Genomic DNA, 23,330 nt, shown 5'->3' with positions numbered 1-23,330 from the left:
AGTGTCGAATTTGGTGTGATTTGGACACTGATACATTCAATATTAATACAATTTTATTTAACAGGCAAACAGTGCTGTACATAATGACAACAGTATATTCACATGACAACTGATTCTCCAGTCCGGACTTTTTTGTACTGAGTTGAGCTGAGTAAACAGGCCAGCAGCTCATTGTGGACTGAGTTCAGCAACAGGTCTTTACTTGCTGCAGCTCTATACTCGCAGGTCACTTTTACAGTTTCAGGAAGAAAGCTGCAACCAGCATTACCACAGGACAAGCAAACAGCCCATTCTAAACGGGTATGTTTACAACAGGCACGGCTCTAGTTCCTTCTCTCTCAGCCTCCTCGTTTAAACTTGAAGAGCAAAGACAACCTTAACCTTCACAAACCACAAAAAGTGAACCTGATCCATGTAACATATTAAGCCTAAGTGGTTTGAGACCTCATCCCAGGCCTCTAGTGGTTTGTGTGGTTTTCTTATTCTTCTGTAATTAGTGACTCGTTACACCCTTCACATTATTTTCTTTTCACATATTAAAGTATTGCTGACATCCTTCGTAAATAAATTACAGGGTGTCGTATGCAGTTCTGGTTAAGTCAGCTGGACACTTTCAGCTCCAGCTCTGCACCTGCCAGACCAGGGCAGCCCTCACACAACCGGAAAACTGTACTAAATATCACAGTTTTCACAGTATTTTGCCATATCTTTTCTTAACCGAAATTCTTTGTGGGATAGTACAACAAAATGGAACAAAGACAGTTTCGCTGACCAGCTGGTCGTCTGACACAGCAACCTCTTTGTTAAAAACTCGAGTGTTTCTTTCCACTCTTATTGAAAAGTGTTTCTGGCATCATGTGACCTGCGGTATCAACTGTAGCCACTACACCAGAGATCGAGCACCGAGTTGTTCCTGTTGTTTCATTCACAGCTGCAGTTTGCATCTCATCTCAGCAGAATAATGAGTCACAAAAGGATGCAAAACCATTTAAGACAGACACAAAATGACCAGAAAAAAGCAAATACAAAGCGATGCAAAACATCCACTTAAATGCAAATCAGTTCCAAAACTACTATAAAGAGACACAAAATGTCCACAAATAAAATCAAGCAATATTGTATATATTCAAAATATTAAGCTACAGGCTACATAAAGCCAATAACTTATGAAAGCAAGAACAATTTTTGTTGACTTATTAGATCAAATTATTATTTATTAAGTAAAAAACAAGTCATGATCTATCATCCATGATATGGCCGCAGCGATCCTGGATCTGCAAACGATAAAGCACAAGGACTCTGGGGAAGAAGTCAAGCCAGTAATATGTATGTCTTTGCACATAGCTTTTATGGATCATGGATAAGATCCCTATTTTGGCAAATGAGCAATAGTAAAATGATGGAGAAAGCAGCAATCGAAACTACACCTATGCTGTCAGGGTCGGATGAAAACACCATGTCCTACTTGAAAGTCCTTGAATATATGTGATGTTTTAAGTGTCGTACATCTTTTTCTCTCTGAAGAAATAGCAAGATATAGTGTCATTTACAGTAGACTACTTAGACAAGGTAGAACATAGTCTAGCTCTCAGTTGGGTAGTCCAAGTGAAATCAAACTAAATCAACTTCTTTGTGACATGTTTTTAAATGTATTTGGTTTGATTGACAGCAGCTGGAGGCTGAGCTCAGGTGTTAGTGGCAGGGAAATGAGAAGCCAAGAAAACAGTCTTGCACTAAAGATTACAAGTTGTGGGTTTGCAGTGTGTTGTCAGCAGGGGTGCAACAAAGTCTGAAGGTACATTTACTTAGCACATTTGCCCCATGGGTATTTTCTGTAATGTCTTTCAGAAAGATGTGTTGTTCGAGCTCCTGCTGTTTGCCATTACATGTTAATAAAGAGTCTGTACCATTGATTGTGTCTTTAACAACTGACAAACTCCATAAAACTTGGCTTAGTCCTTAAAGGGATGACTCAACAAGCATGTGGCCTTCTCACTAAGCACTACCTCATGCACAGAGAGAAATAAACCAAGTGCTTATTATACCTTTTGTAGTACCAGATCCACTTTGAAGCTTTATTAAGTTTCTAATGTATAAGAAAGGACAAGTTACAAGCAGCTAGCCTGAGGTTTTACTGTAGAGAGTGGGGAATGTTTAAAGTCACATGTGGAGCAAACATTGCTGTAATGAAGAAAGAAAAACAAGCTACGGCAGGCAGAGAGAGAGACGCATGTGGTAGCTGGCTATTCACTGAAGCTTCGTTTGCGGAGAAAAGCTGAAACTGGAGTGCCCACTGTATCAGCCATATGCTGCCAAAGTGTGTCATTGAATTACATAGGTTGTTTGCCTAGTTGCATATGATTTACTACTGATTTCCTCTGAATAATTTTGCCACAGTTTTGGGTCACTAGCTCTTTGTGTGGCCTGATGGATTTCCATCCATCACTGTTCAATATCAAAGTTATTTACCACTATAAGACGTAAACTTTGCTAAGCATTGGATTTCTGCTGTTACGAGTCCCTTTAGGATTTATGGACCTCTGCCCTGGATGGTGACGGTGTCTCGGTCAACTACACTTTTAGATTTACATAAATTTAAACAAATCGCTGTCAGTTCAGCTCGATGTGCATAAGAAATACGTCCATGCTGCGTGAATTAAAAGCTATTAATTTATACTGCCAGTGTTCCAGGCCAATGCGGTAAGGTGAGAAGGTAGATGTTGGCGTGTTTGACTGGTGTGTGGTCTGTCCAACCTCACACAAGAATCATCCTGTCACAGGCCTTCAATTAACATTTGTACCTTCTTAATGCTAAAAGTCATCTTTCTAAACCTTTCCTTATCTCCGTCTTTTTGCTCTCTAACCAAAACAGGCAGTGACCTCGTCTGGTTTTATCCCCACAAAACTGCAGCTTGTATCTTTACACTTCAGATTTTTTACAGACTGATTAAGTCTTTATGTGATGCTAACAGATAGCCCAGTATTTACGGTACAGACAAAAGAGTTGTTTTGATCTTTTCATTAAAATCAAAAAAAGAAAAGAGAATGTGTGGGTCGCCCATTGGCTCACCTGGTTGAGCGGTTGTGCAGCAGTTCAGACCCTGTCCTTTACTTTACATTTTATTCTGTCTTACAAATAAAGGCTACAGTAAATGCACGGAGAATGTCTGTAGGGAGGGGAAAGAATGTTAAAGCTTTCCCCTACCTTATTTTAGTTACATTCACAAATATCGTAGAAAGGGATTTAAAAAACGTAAGCAATCAATCTAACAAAAAAAAACCTCATCCATTATCAGCATGTCTTTCTGGTGATTGGGTTGTTCAGAAGGCCAACATGCGAACGCCCGGTTTCAGGTCTGTATTACTGTAGGTGTACTGTTGTACTGTGCAGTATATTCTCCAGTGTTGTTTTTTGAGGGAGTATTAATCTACTGTTATTTATTTGGCCTGTGTAGATAACTGTCTCATGATTTCAGGCACCTGTGGCACACTAAGTTTTAATTTAACAAATGTAATTATGATTTATGAAACAAAGCAGCAACAGAGAATGAAATGAAAACAACCCCAGCCCCCCATCATACATCATTACCATCATTAATGAGAAGTTACTGCGGATGATATTTCTGGACTCTCTGCAAAGTGCGGGATTGGTTTTCCAAATAATCCACAGCTGCATGGTTTAATTAGGCTGACCACAGAGGTGAGTGAGCTCATTGGACGGAGGTTTATTTTTGGAGACGTGATGAAAAGTGCTGCCTCAGCACCAGGTCCTGCTCACTGAAGCTTACAACCACTTTTGTTTGGTCCTGCCCGCTGGCTGCAGAGGACGTGGCTAGACCATAGTCAACTGACTTTTTTAGAAGCTGTGGTTTGGCCCACTCTGAACCTTAGCCTGAACCAGCACAGCGTAGATGGTCCAGATCCAATCCCTTGACCATGTTCAAGATGTCTGGTCTTACAGCATATTGAGGACAACTGCTGTATGGGACTACAAGTCATTTGTTGTTTGTTTAGCAGGTATTCCTAGGACACCTTATGTTTTTTGTTTCCAAATTAGTCGGACCCTAAGATTTTGCATGGCCGATTTTTTTCAAATTACAAAAACAAGCAAGCAAAACTTTAACATCAAACTGAAATCACCAAAGTCATCCCTTTTATAGTCACAGTTGTTATTGGGGTGTTATTGAGAGGACCCTTCAGCATGCGTCATGTGGAAGACTGGGATCTAACCGCTGACCCTCTGGTTAGAAGATGACCCGTTCTACGGTGTGACCTGTAGTGACAAACCCACAAGGATCAACTCAAAGTTTCTATATGCTATATGCAGTATTTTAGCTTCTTTCAGCGTATTATTAAGTTGTATTGTCTGGAACATTACTTTTTAGTCTAACTGCTCTGATCACTGATGTTCCAAGCAGCAGCCAGAAAAAGGTTTTCAGCAGGTTTTACTTGAAAATTTGAATCATCAAGGAAAAGCTGTTCGATATCCCTTTTTCCACTTGGCCCAAGAATTATCAATGTACATTTTAGCAAAGCTCAAACTAGACCTACATTTTATCAACTCAGGGCTATGAATGTCAAGAAAAAAACAAGTTTGGGCATTTCATTCAAAATTTTGTGAGATATATCAGTCTTGACCAAATGTCCTTGTCGCATGGCCCCTAGTGTGAGATAAATTAAAACAAATTAAAAAAGAAACTGAGTGAACATGTTTAGTTAATTAAAAATATTATCTCTGTTGCTAGAAAATTAAAAGTCACATCATAACTACAGTTCTCCAACACAAAGTCATTCATCACATACAAAACACACTCTAATTAAAACGTATCCACCAAGAATGTTAAATATCTCAGCTTTATAAATGAGGTGTGTTGGTGTGTTGATTCCTTCTAAGTGCCAGTGATGACCTCTCACCTCTTAACATAACTTCTCTGGTCACACTATTCTATTTGGATTCTTAAGCTTTTAAAGAGATGCGAGTGAACCACTCAGTGTTTATGGTGGAATAATCTATCTAAACAAACTTCTTTGCGTTTATAACGCTGCGTTGCATAAATCTGACCTTGGCAGATAGCAGGGGTCAGAGTTGGCACATCAAAGCTTTGTGCCAACTACAGCTGTTTCCTATTACTAACTGCAAACCCTGTGTGTCGCTTCGAGTATAAGTAACTCTGTCTGTCCACTAGCAAAGTCCACTGCACTCATGTCACAAATGTGGAACAAGAGCCTGTCGAGTTGTCCTGAGAATGTGAGGGCAGCAAAACGCTTGAGATGAAGCCAGAGAAGTGTTAAAGTGGCGGGCGGCCGCGCCCTGCACCACTGTCCGCTGTACCAGCTGCCTGCTGACTGTGCCAAGGAAGCTGGCAGAGCAAATCCTTGACTGTGGGAGATAAATGAAACCAAGCACAACCCCTCATCTCCTCTGACTCGCTAAATATGCTGCTCAGTATTTGGGCAGAGATGGTGCAGATAACTCCCTGTAGAGTCAGATCTCTTATGTTATTCCTCCCTGTCATCTGGACACAGGCTAGGTCATAAAGAAAAATGCAAACCACACTAGGTTTTCCGGGAACTTTCATTTCTAAGTTCCTATGCACCAGCAGGCGATTTGTTTATTTTTCCCAGGGTTGGAGGCTGATATTTTTTACCATATAAATACTGACACAATGAGCATTGGTCAAAGTTGAAAAACAACGTAGCCTTAAATAGTCAGTTAGTTGTCCCAATTTACTGTAATGAGGTGTCAAGATAATTGTTAATTGTTTGTTAAATCTAAATGGTTTTAATTTGTTCTTCATAATGCATAGGGTAGTGTGTGTGTGTGTGTGTGTGTGTGTGTGTGTGTGTGTGTGTGTGTGTGTGTGTGTGTGTGTGTGTGTGTGTGTGTGTGTGTGTGTGTGTGTGTGTGTGCAGTGAGTCAGGATTGACAGGACCTTACTGGATATGATGTGTGATCTCCGACTCATCCCGAGCATCAGCAGAGCCAGGATCAAGTAACCTGCTCTCATATTCACGAAAAAACAACAATGAATCCTCAAAGGACCAGAATGAAAAAGAGCAGAACTAGTGAAAAAGAAACACTAGTTAGCTAGTAATAACTCAAGATCACATGGACACGTTTTCACCCAACTTGGTGGGAATATTACTTGGGAGGGTTTCTCCAGATGATTCACGTTTTGAGCTGATTGGTGAGGAGGGAGGACGACTCTCCTGCAGTAGAGAACTGTATGCTTGGTGCATGAATGTGCATTGTGAAAGTGGTATCTACTGATTTTATGCTGAATCCCACCTGCCTGCCAAAGACAATAAAATCTTTATGGATGATTTACAGCTACCGACACATATGCAATTTTTGCTGGAGCAGCTGATGGTCAATCAGACTGTGACAGAGAGAAGGGGAGTGACAGCGAGGCAAAGGTTGCTGTTCTCCTGTTGTTTTCTGTGCCATTCAGGGCAGTATTTATTGTGTGCCTCTGTTCTGACCTCCTCCGGTTTTGTTGCACAGAAGCAGGCGGTTTCAACTTTTGAACTTTGATAGGATGCATACCTGCACACACAAATACTATTTCTACACATGCAGCACTCTCTCACAGATAGGGGATGGGAGGATGGCTGAGAAGAGGTGGCAGAATGGAAAGATTATCAAGTTGGGTTACTTGAGAGAATGATACCCCCCCCTTATCACCCCAACAAATTGCCTACTACCATACACCATAATTCAAAATGTCAAGAGCTGTGTTTTCAAAAAACTATCAAAATGCATAAGGACATGTTTTTTCTCAAGAGTTCCTAAAATAAGTCTTGTGTCCAAGCAAAAGTTCCCGTAGTGGAAACAAACTAACATTTCACTCAAGTTGTACCTCAGGGTCCAGCTTTAACTCTTTAACCCTGAAGAGGTTGAGCTCATGTTCAGAGTTCCTCCTGTGCTGCACACAACTGTCCACAACAGTCTTTTTCATGTTTATAAAAGTGGTTTAGATGGCACTTCAAGTCCTGTGATGACAAGGTGCCTTAGAAAAAGAGGTAGCTCCCTGAAACTTGAGTCAAAGAGGAAACACAGTCGTCGAGCTTGGCAATCGATGTTCCACCTAATCCATCCCTCAGGACCTGTGAGCGTGCAGGAAGCTGTTTGTAGCAGCCTCCAGCAGCTCGACAGCTGTTGGAGTGTCTTTCTGGAGGAGAAAGGAGAAAGTACTCCCCCCTACATGGTTCATGTGTGACATGTTTCAGATGCTGCACAGGTTTTTGTATCAGGGTGACTTGCCTGTGCACCTCAGAGGGAGGAGGGTCCCAGTAGCGGATGTGACGATACTAATCCAATAGATCACTTCAATGTTATAACCAAAATACACCTGGTATTGAAATGCATTTTGGAAATGCAAACTGTAATTGGAGAGTGTTTGACCACATGCAAATTAGTGTAAACAACTCACGATGAATTTTCAGTCCACATACAGCATCTACGTGGAAAGAAATAATAAACACATGTGAATGTTCCAAACCAGCATGACAGAAATAGCTGGCGACCATTAGCCAGTAAACACAGGAAGCAGTCCTCTTCTCAACTGTGGATGGAGTGAATCAGAATTCAAGAAAACACGATAACACAACTTAACAGATGGCTGCCATCTTCTTCTATCTTCTTTTGATGTTGTTTTTTGGATTTGCACGAGATGAGGATGTAATGTGAACTAGACAAAACCCAGGTGCAAATGTAGTAAGGGAAAAATCATATCTAGATAAAATGACTAAATGGAAAATCATAAAATGTCGACTAAACTCTCTTTAATGCCCGTTGTAAATGAAGTCTAAGTGGCGAGAGTCAGTGTGTTTTGCACAGTCCTACACCTGCCTATTTAGAGCAGGTGGTCATGCTGAGCACACTTGTGTCCCATAACATTTTCACTTCCACCAAGGAGGTTATGTCTTCACCACTGTTTGTTTGTTTGTTGGTTTAAATGCTTGTTTTGTTTGTTTGTTTATGTGAAAGGATTACCACAACACTTGGTGGAAGGATGCCGTATATGGTTCAGGAAGAACCCATTAAATATTGGTGCATATCTGGATCAGGAATAGATCCGTAACTTTTGGGTTTGACAATAGTTTCAAATCTTGTAATGTGTGCATGTTTGAGATTAGATAAAAAAATATCTGTGTAGATTCTCCTCTTGTGCGTGATAATGCCCGATTTCCAAATCAGTCAGGACCTAAAAACTCCTGTAGTCTGAGATTTGCTTCAGGTGCCTAGTTTCCTTTTCCCTCAGAGCATGGATGGATTTAGTGGATTTTGGTCTTCAGGAAGACTTACACATTAAAAATGGTGTCACAGAAAAGGTCCCACATTTATTTATTTATTTTGCTTAAAAATAACAAAAAGTACCAGATCAATAAGCTGTAAGACCCTGTTGTGTTAGTCCTGTTATGTCACCTCATGTAATATCCGTCCTGTGCTGTCTCACCTCACCTGTTACCTCTCATCTCATCTCTCTAGAAAAAAAAAGGGAACAAAAAATGTTGGTCTGGGAACAGACCAGTTGCTCCTCGAAGTCACAGTGCCAGGAGCGACCCCCGGTTGAAGGCTGCGCTGGTGATTCTCTGGCATAAATCTCAAATTTAACCCCAGGAAGCACCGGGTCCTGCCCTTCTCAGCTGTCTCTGTTTATATTTAGTGCTGCAGGCATAAAGATGGAGCTGTGGTGTAGATTTACTCTGAAACGCAACCTGCTGGGCTATTTTATGGTTTGGCCTATATTTTTTCTCTCAGTGGTTCCTTTATGTACTCTAACAGATAGGGTTCGTTTTATCAGCTACTTTTAGATTTAGTCTAAGATTAAACGCCCACGTTAGTTTTACTCAAGAATGAGCCTTTTTGCGAAACTTTGGCATTACATATCAACGCTTTCAGTGCAAAACACCTTCAGGTGTTCTACAAGTTTGTGTGAGTCTTCCCGGTGATTTTATGTTGTTGCAGGGATTCTCTACCAACTATGTTACACCAGATATCAACCTGGTTTTTCCAACTGGGTTTTTCATGATCTTTTCTTATTGTCATTTGTTGTCCAAACTCCTACAGATGCTGCATTAAAGTAGATGCAATCGGTGGGTCCAGGCTTGAAGTCAAGAACAAGAATGAGAGCTTACTGCTTTCAAATAAGATTTAATAGATTAAATAAGCCAAAAAATAAGTTCTATCAATGGTGCGTTGGACGGTCTGTTGTTTCATCACATGGCAGAAAGAAAAAGGTTCTTGAAGTGTCTCAGTGTTTTTCAGTTCTAGTGTGTCTCTGCAAACTAAACACACTGGTTTACTTTCTACTTCAACAAAAGAAAAAATGGACCATTTAACCATTTCCCTGGAAGAGCCCAACATTCTGCATTTACTTTTCCCTTCATGATTGTCGCCATGATGTCTGTCAGTGATGACACGCAACAGCTACGTGTGTGTTGCGTTCACCCTGACCATGACCTGACAGGAATACAGCCAGGAGGGACCACCCTGAAGGACATGTTTGTCTACTATTTTACATTATTTCCGTCATAAGAATTTGTTTGTTTATCTGAGTTGCTCTTTTTGTATTCATGAATTGTCTTGTGGCTCAGATCACAGTGTGTCACGGGCGGTATACGGCCCAGAGACCGGAGGTTTCCCAAGATTAACTTGTTGTTTCCTTGAACTTTATTCTTTGACTTATCAGGGGTTCTTCTGCTTTCCTTCCAGAACATGTTTTTAATAAATTATGTTGGACGGAAATTACTGGATATCTATCTATCACAGACCTTTTACTACCACTAAATTATGAGCTGAATATTCATAACACAGAGAAAGTTTCTAAAACTGTTGGATTATCCAAAGTAATCATCTAAACAAGGGAAATCCAGATTGTTAAATGAGACCATGAAGGTGGTTCAAACAAGAACCTCCAAAGGCCAATCAATGTCAGAGACCCGCAGACAGAGTGTTTTCAAATATATAAAGAAAGTATTTCTGATCCAGGCAGAAACTCTGTTGTTTCTGTACCTCTGTTCTCTGGACTGCTGGTCGCTGACCCCGCTGACACTGCATGGGATTGGTGGACATGGCAGATGGTCTGGAGGTAATGTTACAGGGGTTGTTATATTTGTCAGAAAATGTGATCTGATATTAATCCAAGTCAGGTAATAACAATTATAATCTGTTTTGTCTTTGTTGAACATACATTAAATATTCACAGTGCTGTAAGTAAGTGAATTCTTGGATTTCATAACTGGTCCAACTTCCTTTGGCAGGGATAACCTCAAACAAGAGCTGCAGGTAGCTGCAGTACAAAGTTTATAAGGAATTTTGAACCATTCTTTGTCATAGAAACCCATGCAGACCTCAAGATCGTCTGTAGTTTTACCCAATGATTTAGAATGGATGGGAATCAGTGAAACTGGTATACAGTGTTTCATGAATCAAAGTGAATGTGGGTCAAGATTGTAAAATGGAGGACCAGTGGCCCTACATCCAACCCCCCTACAAAGATTCGTGACTATCCTGCATGGTTGTGATACTCTTACTGTAACAATATCTGTGCACAGACGGACGGACAAACATGTAAACACCTGCCAAAGGACTTATAACCACCTCTGTGGTAGTTCCTGCTACAGTTGGTGTCGCCACATTGCCATGATGACACACACACACACACACACACACACACACACACACACACACACACACACACACACACATTATATTACATTACATTACATTTCATTTAGCTGACGTTTTTATCCAAAGCGACTTACAATAAGTGCATTCAACCATGAGGGTACAAACCCAGAACAACAAGAATAGAGAAAGTACAATTTCTTCAAAAAAGCAAAACTACAAAGTGCTATAAGTAAGTGCCATTTTAAGTGCTACTAAACAGACTTGGATAAAAATAATACCAGCCTTGCTGTTGTGGCTGGAGCCAATGATTTGCATCTTATTGGTTAAATAGATTAATAAGTTAGATGAAGATCTGACTGTATTTTTAGACGAGTTTGTACATAAATGCACATGATTCTGAAGGGTTCACTGTACATGAAACAACTCAACAATGTGGGTAAGAGCAGCCCTATCTGAAATAGATTTGGGCTCAACAGTTGACTATGGACAACTGATCTGCAGATAGAGGAGGATTTATAGATGGATGTCCAGCTGTGTTACATTACACAATGGCCCAGGTGGTCAGGAGTTAATGAATTCTATTAATTGACCTGTCAAATGGCAGAAAGTGAATTTTACAGAGTTTCTGAATTGCCAAAACCCAAGTCTCTCAACAAAACTGTCAACTGGAAAAACGACGTCATTGAATCAATCACACAGTTTGAAAACTGTAAACAAAGTTCCTCTAGTTAGACACACTTTGCAAATCTGAATCACCCATTATGCTAAACTCTCACCACATTCTCATCCACTAAACACATTTATAAGTGGGATTGACCCAGACTGACACACACAGGCCCCAATGGCTAAACATAACTAACACCCTGTTGTCATCGTTAACACACAACAACCAAAAACTGAACACACGTATCCAATCATGTTGCTTTAGGACCATACAACACCTAACGTCATCAGTATCATCAACGACATCCTGAAGGTCTACGGGATACATTTGCTCAGACATGAGCAGAGAGGTCATGAGCAGGCAGAACATCCTGTTTAGGTTGTCATTTGGGGCGTGAGCTTTCACTGTGGTCAAAGAGCATTTGAATGATTTATCAATAACCAAAATTTGCCTTCCGTCAAAAACTCCCTTACTAAACCCAGTAGAATAATTTTTCTCAGCGAGGTGGTAGAAAGTGTATACCCAGGAAAATCTCCTCCTGTCAATGGATACAGCGTGTGATGATATTCTAACTGGATCTATTCAATGTAAACTGTAAAATCATGAAGTGCAGTTTTTATTTTATTTTTACTGCTGGTTTTCTTGTTTAAACGTAAGTTTTCACAAGTGCAGGAATGTTCAGATATCCAACTATAAATATTTTTGAGTCATTTTGCATTAGAGATTTAAAAAAATCTGCAATGCTCAGAGTGCCGCTCAGAGTGCAGCTTTGTGTGTTGATGGAATTGTTTGGTTTTGGGTAAAGATAAAAAAAAGTCAAAGGTTTTGTGAGTGTAGATTGAATTTTTGTGTTTACTGTTTACTGAGATGAAGTTTCAGGAAATCTGTTCAGTCTTTCTTTTTTATTGGCAAAACCACCCCAAAAAAGTCCAGGGGAGATTGTGCAAATTGTAGAACAACCATCGGCTACAAGAAAGTGTTCCACTCTAGTCCACCAGGCGGTGGTGAGGCAGGAGACATGTGGAGGACATTTAAATTGTGCACTGTATTCTGTATTCAACTGTATTCAAAACACCTGAAATGAAAAGAAACAGGTTTAACAAGCTGAGACTGACAGGTTGAAATTAAACACAGCTTGACGAATCAGACATCTTCAGTGCTGAAACCCCACCCTAATGGTTCTTGTACTTTCCCAAGCAGGGACTTTTTGGAGTGAGGGGGATACATTTCACCAGATTTGAATATAGACCCTGGTTCCTGCAGTGGAAAGGCACAGAGTTCTTGCAGAGATTCATAGTTCCTGGGGCAAGTTCCTGCAGTGGAAACACAGCTGTGGTGGTCATGAGGAAACCGGAAGGGTGGGGGTGTTTGTTTTCGGGGTTGCTGTCCAAGGTAAAACAAGGTGTTTTATGAAAGAAAAATGTATCTGTTAACCCTATTAATTGCAAAGAATTTGAAAATGCTTATATATTAGGGATGTCCATAGTTACAAAATATAATATTTTGCCATAGGCTGCATATCTAAGTGATGAGGCTGTATATGCGTATGTGCCAGCAGAATATACAGATCAGTCTGATTACAGTTCTCCGACTACCCTCACGTCCAGTCTGGTAAATGCCGAGCTTACTGTAGAAATAACTGGATAAACAGTTGTATGTCATTTTGTTGTTTATTTCATATAGTGGGGTAACAAACACACGATTTAAATTCAAAAAATGTAAACATCCACCTCTTCACATAGGGCACCTTTAATTCCCCCTTCGAGCCTTTTTCAACTATGTTGAATGCATGTGCAAAATGAGCCTGTCAGCGTTTGGCAGGGGAATGGGTTTTATTTACAAACTCGCAAAGCAACATCTTGTGATGTCATCCCATCATCTGTGATTATGTTAGTGCAGTTTAAAACAAATGGGGACTTAGGGGTTGGGTTTAGGTCACAACAACCACTCTTCCAAAAATCTTGACAGACAAACAGAGATTTCTGGATTTACTAGTAAGATTCAAAGACCTGGAAATGATTAAATTCCCCAATGTTCCAGACCGGTATATTACCCCTGGATAAACATATAAACTTTATTGAATGGGGTTGTGCAGGGTTGTGTTAAATGAATGTCTATGTCGAGTAATTGCATCCGTACTGGAGAGTAGTGGGTGCTCTCAAAGCCTCTCATTACAGCTGAGCACTTGCCCTGTTGACTCAGGTGCTGTTCACTTTATAAATTACCATTGCAGGAGTTTGTGGGTGGCAATTCTGGACGAGGTGGGTCGATTCATTTGTCCACATGAATGCGTAAGTGCATCGTTGACAAATGTGGCTCTTTTAAACGTAAGGCTTCGAGCCAAACAGAATCCAAAGCAAGTGATGAATATGATACAGTGCAAAGGGCTTGTAAGTGTTTTGAATAGTAAAGCCCTGTGACTGGTGTGAATGGGTTGTTTTAGTGAGAACATTTCTCTCCTCACCTCCTCCCTTCAGCACTCAAGATGCCCTGGGAAATGGACCATGTCCTCTGGTGGGACAGGTGTACATAATGCTTCTCATGCCTGAGTCAAGCTTGATAAATTGCCAGCATGCCGTTTCAAATGGCAGCAGCTCTGCCATGATGTTACCAACAGCATGTCCAGACAAAATACAGTGGGACACTGGTAGACTGAGCCAAAGCTCACACTGCTGTTAGCACTTGCTCAGTAAGAAATAGCTTGGGTTGAAATCCTCTTTCGGCCTAGTCCTTTCTGTGTGGAGTTTGCATTTTCTCCTTGTGTTTGTGTGTGTGTTCTCCAGGTACTCTGGGTTCCTCCCTGTTCAGGAGCATGCAGATTGGGGATTAGGTAAATTAGAGACTCTAAATTGTCCATAGGTGTGAATGTGAGTGTGAGTGGTTGCTTTTCCTTTGTGTTAGCCCTGCACTACAATGGAGACCTTTCCAGTGCCCCCAGAGACCCTTAAAGGATAAGTGACAATGATGGATGAATAAATAGAATAATAATAATAAACTAGAAACTGGAAAGGTCCAAAAAGGCAGTGGCGAAGCGGCTAGCACTGTCCCCTCAAATCCTGTTTCTGTTTCTGTTTGTCTTTTCTGTGTGGAGTTTGTATGTTCTCCCTCTGTATTGCAGGTTTTCTTCAGGTACGACAGCTTCCTCCCACAGACATGCACGTTGTTTTTAGGTTAATTGGAGATTCAAAATTGACCGTAGGTGTGAATATGAGAATGGCTGAATTGTTGTTTGTCTCGCTTTGTTGGCTCTATGATGAGCTGGCGACCTGTACAGGATGTAACACGCCTCAATTTCAGCTGTGATTGGCTCCAGCTCCCCTGTAACCCTTCAAGGAGAATTGGTATTGATAATGGACGGCAAGGACACAAAAAACTTTGACAAATAGATGATAGTACCTTGTACTACATAGGTGAATTGGGTAATACTTAATGTTTAGGTACTCTGATTCATCATTCACTAGTTTCTTATTAGCATATTGGCTCTTTATTGGTCATATAAACCATTTATGAATGCCATTGTACATGACCATATTCTAACAATACCACTACTTCTACCACCACCTCTAATAGTTATGATAATAATAAAAAGATTAATCTATTTCATATAATCATAAGCTAGTCAATGACCAGTAATTTCAGCCCTCACTTTCAGCCTCATGCCAACAAAAAGATAGTTATGTTTTACTGAAACCTTCTAAATTAAATTAAATTTGTTAACCACTAATTCAACTTGAGGCATGAAATCTGTTTTTACTTTGTTCTAATTGTTTACACATACTAATTGAATGGTAAATGATTTTGTCTGTGGAGATTGTCAGTGATCCAGGTCATATTATATCTTATATATGTGCTAAAAAAACAGGTCAACACAACCAAGTCCAGTTGACCTGTTTTTTTAGCACTTGGGTAATTCATTTTAATTCCACATCCTATACCTTACTTGAGTAGAAACATTTGAATGAATATATTCAGGTTGTGAAGTTCGCTGCGATTCACTTTACTTTGTCATCCCAGAGTCTTCAAGAACCTTCCATGATCAAATATAAATATACTGCATATCTGTAATATTCATCTCTTTTAGCTATAATTTGTTTAATTTGTTTCTGTTCTTCTATTATTTAATTTTATTTATTTATGTTGCTCCTAATACTATACATTATTATTTTCTGCCTCTTAAAACCTACACAGATGACGGATCACAACAACCTCTGACTCTTTCATGTGTCTTCTGTTAATCAGCTGGCAATGTCACTGACGAGAAATAAAAAGAAATAAATGAAATAAAAATGAAAAGAGCAAACAAAAGCTGTGTACCAGTTTAAAAAGCCACTCACGTGTGGTGCAGACACTGATCCTGCTCGGTGTACAGATGATAAATAGCAGCAGCAGTAACAGAGAAGGATGCAGCCCGAGAGGAAACCAACGCCTAACATATTGTCCTTGAACCGACTGTGCAAAATAATCATCTTATTGTCCTCAAACAGACGATCAAATGCCACCTTTGGTTCACAAAAAGGCTAATGACTTAAAATTGTCACAATATCAGAAGTGGACTAAGACTGATAACTTAGAGCCAGAAAAGCATCTCTGAAAGTCTGCATGTGACGCACTGAAAGACAATAAATACCCTGCTATTACAAAAGCAGTGGACAAACATTGGATTTCCTGAGTGCTTGTGTCGATAATGTGGATATCCTGTTGATATAGATACCGTAAACATCTCTTTCACTTCACCTTCTATTTAAGTTCACAATCAACCATCCAGAGGTGGAGTCAGCAGCTCTATAAACTGCTGCATTTATATTTCCTTTTGAACTAAAAATACAAATTGATATCTGGACATTTTTTATGATTGTTTCTCCCCCCCGATTTCGGCCAATAGTATGTCGTTCTCACACATCCTACGATCCTGATATATCCTTAAACTCACAAGAGTTTTCTTAATTTAAGAAGTCATTTCATTATTTTTCGTTACAATTTTACTCAGCTACCTCTCTAAGTGTTCTGAGACAACAGCTATCACTACATTTGATGTATAAAAGGTCTATTTATTTAATTTTAATTTATTGTTATTATAATTTTAATTATTCAAATTAAAGGAGCTGTATGTAGGCGCTCTCTGTGCGTAAACATGGTTTCCTGTAGATGGTGGCGATGGTCTCTCAACAAGAGTTGCAGCCATTGTTGTGTTTACAAGACAAGGGTCATGATATGTCCCCTCAGCAGCACTACTTCTTTAGGGCAGACTGGATGCTACAGTTACCCATTGCTTTTGATATGAATACTTCTTACATCGCTGGACATATAGACAAGGAAAATCCCCTGAAAGTGCTGCGTGAGTAACTCAGCCTTGACACCGATATACACTGCACCCACTGTGGTCCAGGCCTTCCACTAAGAAAATTAATACATATTTCTGTAGACTTGTTAATGAGTGGAAAACTGCAGATAAGAGAGACCAATAAATCTGGTCTCGGAGAGAAGGTTTGTGGTGATGATAGTTAATGGCATTATTTTCAAGGTAAACTCTCAATTGTTTTCCTTGTATCTCAAAGTTATAAGCACATGGGGAAAGCATTAGCCCTTAATGCACTTTCTAATGACTCTATAGGCCTGTGTTCCTACTTTAGTAATTCTCTTGTGTACAAGTTCATGTCTTCTCTGCTTCCTGAGTAATCATCAGTGGATTTTCTTTTTGTAGAAGGGCAACATCAAAGTACCCATGGCCATGTCCCACAAAGGACCTGTGCAATTTGGAACACAATGATCTTTGACCTGAGCACTAGTTGGCATGAGAACAACAGGCTATTACAAATCTTCTGCACACAATTATAGTTAAGAGACTGAATCACAAACAACACAAAAGGGGGCAGAGTGAAACTGAATTTTAAAGTGTGTTATGTTGACTTAGAATGTATAAAGCGACAAAAACATATAGATATTAGATATCCTAGCTTATCTAACCATTCCTATCTCAAATGATGGGAATAACAATTGAGCATGTAGCAGAACCGTGGGCTTCTCATACTGATTGGTTTGTTCTCAGGATCCTTAGAGGGCTTAAGTAGGGCTTGAGAATGGCTCTGCGCTGCGCGGCGCTTCAGCGTCCAGTGTAAACCCGGCATTAAGTCTCTTAGCTCTAGTAGTTGTACATCTGTATTTTCTGCCAGACATTCCAAGGCTAAGACAAATATTGGTGAGATGACTGGAGAGGCGCAAACTTCAGATGTGTCCCATGAGTGCCTTGCCTTTTTGGTTTGTCTTTTTGAGGTTGAGAGCTTTCCAAGATGAAGCTTAAAGTCCTGAGACCCTCTGGTTCCTCTGAGAGTACACTGGCCAACTGTTTGGATGTTCAATGGTGCATTGGAATGAGTAAATGTAGCTCTGCAGGAATTCTTAGAGCAAATGGCCCTGTGAAGAGTGTATGGCACTCAAAGTATAGCTATCATTCATATATCTTTATGTCTGCAGGGTCTTTGTCCATCAAATATGAAAGTATTTGTTCATGGTGCCCAGAGGGTGATTCTCACTGACTGGAGATATTGAGTGAATTTGGAAAAGGCCAAATGTCCATGATATCTGCTGTGGTTATTCATGATACGAAGAGGATATATCTTAATGTTTTGGTACTGCCCTAATAACATCTGTCAGCTGTAGATGTTGGTTAATTCGTCTCATATATCAGCATCCCCTACATATGTTTTCTGAACATGCACAATTTCTTTTTATGAAAACAAATCTTCTCTCCACAATTTCTCTGATTCATTTTCCAGGTTTACGAAGGTTGATTTACAACCACAAACTTTGGAACTGAACATCTCTTTATAACTCTCATTGACTCTGAATCCATGCAGGGTGAACAGAATCACCTGAAGATTGATAAACAGTAACAAGCAGTTAGGTCGACATATTTCACTCTTCAGTCCATCAGTTAAAATGAAACGACACGTGTACAATTCTGCTTTAAGATGATCATGAGAAGCTGTTGAAAGCTATAGTGTCCCTCGAGTTAAATTGTATATGTAAACATTAATAGCGTATTAATTAACTGATGGTAATAAATACAAATTTTAAATTGGAGGAGTGTACTCTTGTATGGTGCTTGTTTTGCAGTAAATTAAAAGCCTATATTCTATCACCCAGAATCTATCCAGGGAAAGAATAAATCAGTTCCTATTGTTGACCATCAAGGGTGCTGTAAAACAGCTGCTGGACGGCCAAAAAACCCAAAGTAAACAATGTGGAACTGACTGACTAAATATTATTTCACATCCTCTGCTTTAGCACACTTTGTAATCACCGTTAGATTTACAGTGAGTCCTCTGTGAGGTGTCGTAAAAACCTGTTTGCTGAAACATTTAATGGGCTGCTCAGCGTATATGTCCGGCCACAACATCCAGTTAGAGCAGTGCTTCTCAAACTTTTTCTGTCATGCCCCACTTTGGAGGAAGAATATTTTTCATGCCCCACCCGCCCCCCTCTCCCAACAAGGTGATGACAAATGGGCCACATTTAACCTGTGTATTGAAATAACATACACATGAACATTACATTCACATTTCTTTCAGTAATGTGCAAAGGGAAGCAGAATTCTCACAGCCCTCTGCCCTATGAGTTGATGCTCCCTCTCCACACCAAGCCAGAATTCACTCAGTGTCTGTGCTGTAAACCTCAGCCTCAGGGTGGAGTCAGACGTCATCTCAATGAACTGGTCCTCTTCAGTAGAGCTGAAATCAGCAGGTGGTGCTGCATAGAATGGATCTCACCCAGTACTGAGCACTGTTGTTTGGGAAGTACTTTTGAAAGAATCCTCTCAGTGAAGAGATGTGCTCCTTAAGACATGGAATCACTGTGGTGGCTCCCATATCACTGGTTTCAGCAAACTCAGATTCTCAAAGGAATGAGTATTTCCTTGACCAAGTCGCCTGCCCCACATCTCAAGCTTTCGGGTGAATGCACTGATCTTGTCGGCCAGGTGTGGAGGGTGTTTGTCTCTGCATTGAAGCTGAAGATTTAATTCACTCGGCTTTCCAATTACATCGCTGAGGTAGGCCAGTTTCATCAGAAATAGTTCATCACTTAACTTGCTTGCAAGTTCATGCATCTTCTCCTCCTCCGAAAACACCCGAATTTCCTCTCTGAGCTCAAAGACTTGCGGCAACACTTTACCTTGCCAGAGCCACCGCGCTTCGCTGTGAAACAGCACTGCTGAATGTTGAGCTCCCATCTCCTCACAAAGTGCAGAGAACAGCTGTGCTTTCAGGGGTCTTGTTTTGATGAAATTGAACACGTGAACAACATCAGCCAAAACCTTGTTTAGTTCAGGGCTAAGCTGCTTTGATGCTAGTGCTTGCCTGTGTATAACACAGTTGGTCCCTTGCACATTTGGCGAGACCCGTTTGATCAGGCCCTGCAATCCCCTCCTTTTCCCTGCCATGGTCTGTGCTCCATCTGTGCAAACACAGTCAAGAAGCTTAAAGAGCTCATCAGCTGTGGCTCTCTTTGGATGTACCTGCAAAACAGTAAATCCTCACACAGGGATTCTTATGTGACGAAGCCAACACAAGCAATAAATAAGCAGTTTTTATTGCTATCACCTGTGAGGTGTGCTCCACAGTTTGAGAATCACTGAGTTAGAGTCTGTAGATTTGAATCTCAGAGAAAGTTTTACACCTTTACTCAGAGCAGTTGGACTAATGAGATAGCCCTTGTAAGAACCCAGCAGGACATTCGGGCGAGCAGGTGGGCGTGTTGATTTCATGTAAAGCCTACAAGAATTTCCATGTAAGCATATAAACGAGTCAAAAAACGAGAACTTTTTGGATAAGACAGATGGGTTTTGTTTTTAATGTAAAGCCAAGATATCACCATTTCTGGAGGGAATACAGGAGCTTGTAACCTCACCTACATGTTAATGAAGAGTCTTCAGTTGATGGGTGCAGTGAAGACAGTGTTTGACCTGTACAAGTGGGACAGAGGGAGACCTCGATTCATACCTCAGCTCTCTGATACAACTAAGTGGAAATATGTGTGCTGTCGACCTGAGGGCCTCCCAGTTTATTCAGGGCTGTTTAAGCCTGCCAAATTGCTTCCTGGTCATGGTCAGTGGCGTGCGGCAACGTGTTTGGCGAAGCGCTGTGGGACTCTCTCACGGACCATGGCACGATGTCGCGTCAGGAGCGTTTCACCAAAGAACAGGTTCTCCAACAGCTATTCTCCCAGCAACCATCCTCTGAACCCGAAGAGGACGCGAAAGAGCCAGACCGAGAAGCGGACGGACAAGGAGATGGAGAAGCAGACCGAGAAGCAGACAGAAAAGCACACAGAGAAGAAGACAGACAGGACGGCGACGATGGCGACGAAGACGACGACGACGACGACGACGGTGACTACGAAGACGACGACGGCAACGAAGACTACGACCCAGTGGGTGATGCTTCTGCAGATTCGTCATCCTTGGACGAAGAAGAAGAAGAAGGACAAGACCACGGCGACACCACCACCACCACCACCACCACCGGACTCGTGGAAAGAGAGACCTTCCCGTCAAGAAACAGGGAAATAACATGGTCCTCGAGGGCTCCTCCTCTTCCTCCTCCTCTGCTGCGGCTCAAAGCGGGGTCCCCCGGGGCCCCACGATCCATGCGACGTCTAAAACTCTTCCACACGTACTCCAGACTGCTGCGCCTCGACAACCGCGAGACGAGACGCACGAGACGAGCCACGGACAAATTGGCGGCCGTGCGAGAGGTCTGGGATGCGTAAAAACAATAACACTCTGTATTTCATATGTGGGCATATGAACATATGTTAAGCCATGGGTGGTTATTTTTTCTGTGCTGCAGTTTATAAACACTTAGCCCATCGGTATTTATTAAAGAAATAGTTGTATTTCTTTACTTAATGTTATAACTGTTAACACAGGTTTGCTGTTGCAGTCCACTCACATGGTGTGTTTTTTCTCTTTTTGTGACCCCTGTTTAATTTGCAGGACCCTATAGCTCTTGCCAAGTGAACATTTCAGGAGTATCCAGCTATGAAAGAGACAATGTCACTGATTTAAAATTATTAAACCACAGTGTGAATTTGTCCTTTTCTAATGTGCACGTACAGTTTCAGCCTCCCTTACAGTCTTTTAGCTTCACCTGGCCTAGCACTGCCAGTAACAATGAATTCTACTATATAGGAATGTTGATACAGAAGGCACATTCTGAAAAGCTATTGCTTAAAAATTTGCTAAATTGTATAAAAAATGGGGTCTGATCTTATGACAACAATTTTGAAGAGTTGCTTCAAACTCCACAAATTGCTTGACCATTCCTCAACATTTCCGTCACACCCCCTCACCTTTAAGTGACCCGCAGCCTCTGGCTTTTAACAACACTTCTGAGCGCCATCAGACAAAGGGCTGAAGGGGAGAGGCCAGAGACATTGCAGCTCCCACGACAAAGGAAGCATATAGAGGATTTCTCGCCAAGAAATCAAAAAACTATTCTTTGGAGAACCCTCATTCCCCCACCCCCTCTCTATGATATTCTGGCAGATCGGCCAACTTCCTATCCCCAGCTCCACGTACAGTGATGTGGCTGAGTGAGCGGGACTATCAGTCTATCAGTTAGTCGGACCATCAGTGGGGCCCCCATGCTCGGCTTCATCATCTGGCAGTTATCAGAAAAAATTTGTAGACCAAATGCTCCAAGTGGTCTGGTACTGCTGCTGTGTGTGTGTGTGTGTGTGGGTGTGGGTGTGGGTGGATGTGTGCGTGTATTGTTGTGTGAATGTCCACCCATACAACCACAGAACAAAACCTAAAGTGCCGGAACGGGAAGTTGATTCAAGGAGTCAGACCTACTAGAACCCACAACATATAAAATACAGGCCTGCAGAGGAGGAAGCACTCGAAGGGGATGAGAAGGAAAAAAAAAGATCATTAATTCATCAAATCTCCCTTTCGTCGATCCACCTGCTCATACAAGCTCTGTCTGTATGCTCTCCTCTCATCTTTGACCTTTCCCGAGAGCATGTCAGAGGAAGCAGACCTCCGTCAATCTCCGGCTGTGTGGATGGATAATAGGTGCAATGTGAAACAAGACACAGCCCACAGTGTTTTGAAGCATTTGGCAGTCGCAGAGCATGTGGTTGTAATGAGCCCTGAGCCATTAAAGACCAGAAAGAAGCTCAAAGGGAAGTAAACAAGCCACAAGTACCTTGATGCCTGCCAGAGCTCACAGATAAACATTATTACCACAGTGACGTCAGATGCAGTGTGATCGGAGAAGTTAAGGCTTACTTTGGCCAGAGGTTGAGAAGTTTGATCAGATCGTGGTGACTCATACAGGAAACTACCATCAGAGCTACATTTTGTTGAGGAAGTACATTTTTTCATTCGAAATTAATTTTTTTTATTGGAGCACAAATGCCCAGAAAGGAAGACTTCTCCTTCTTTTCTTTTTTCACTTGGATCTTTCCCTCGTGACTCTTTTAGGATCTGGCAGTATTCCTCTCCCTGTCCTGGCTGGTGTGTTTTTTTTTCTTCTTCCCCTCCCTGTATCTCCTGAGTGTTTTCCAGGGCGTGGCAATCCAGTCACCCTCCTCCTCATCAAATATACCTGATGTCAATCTGGCACACTACCACACATAATTGCTGCTTCTTTAAAAGCCTGGTGCTTCACCCCGGTCTTCGTCAGATCGTTCGTTTGCACTCAAGGTACTCAAGCTCTTGACTTCATGTTTTTTTACCCTTTTTGGCAATTCTTTGTAAAAAGTTTAGATTGTTGCTCACATCATCTCTCCTGTGCTCATGCTTCCAATCCAGTCTCTCCGTTGTCTCCCCCGCCTTGAGCGGTTTTGTTTGTAATTTGAACTCTGGCTTTTTTGTTCATCTGTAGTTCTTCGCCTGCCCACTCTACCTTCAGTTTTAGTCACAGTAAGTTGTACCTGATCACCTTTTACACCGTGTCTGAGTTCTGCATTTTGGGTCCTTAAATCTAGTAAATTATAACAGTGTCAGACCTTTACGTTTAAGTGAGA

This window comes from Hippoglossus stenolepis, chromosome 12 (genome assembly GCF_022539355.2).
Source record: "Hippoglossus stenolepis isolate QCI-W04-F060 chromosome 12, HSTE1.2, whole genome shotgun sequence".
NCBI classification, from domain to species: domain Eukaryota; kingdom Metazoa; phylum Chordata; class Actinopteri; order Pleuronectiformes; family Pleuronectidae; genus Hippoglossus; species Hippoglossus stenolepis.
This window is presented reverse-complemented; position numbering follows the sequence as displayed.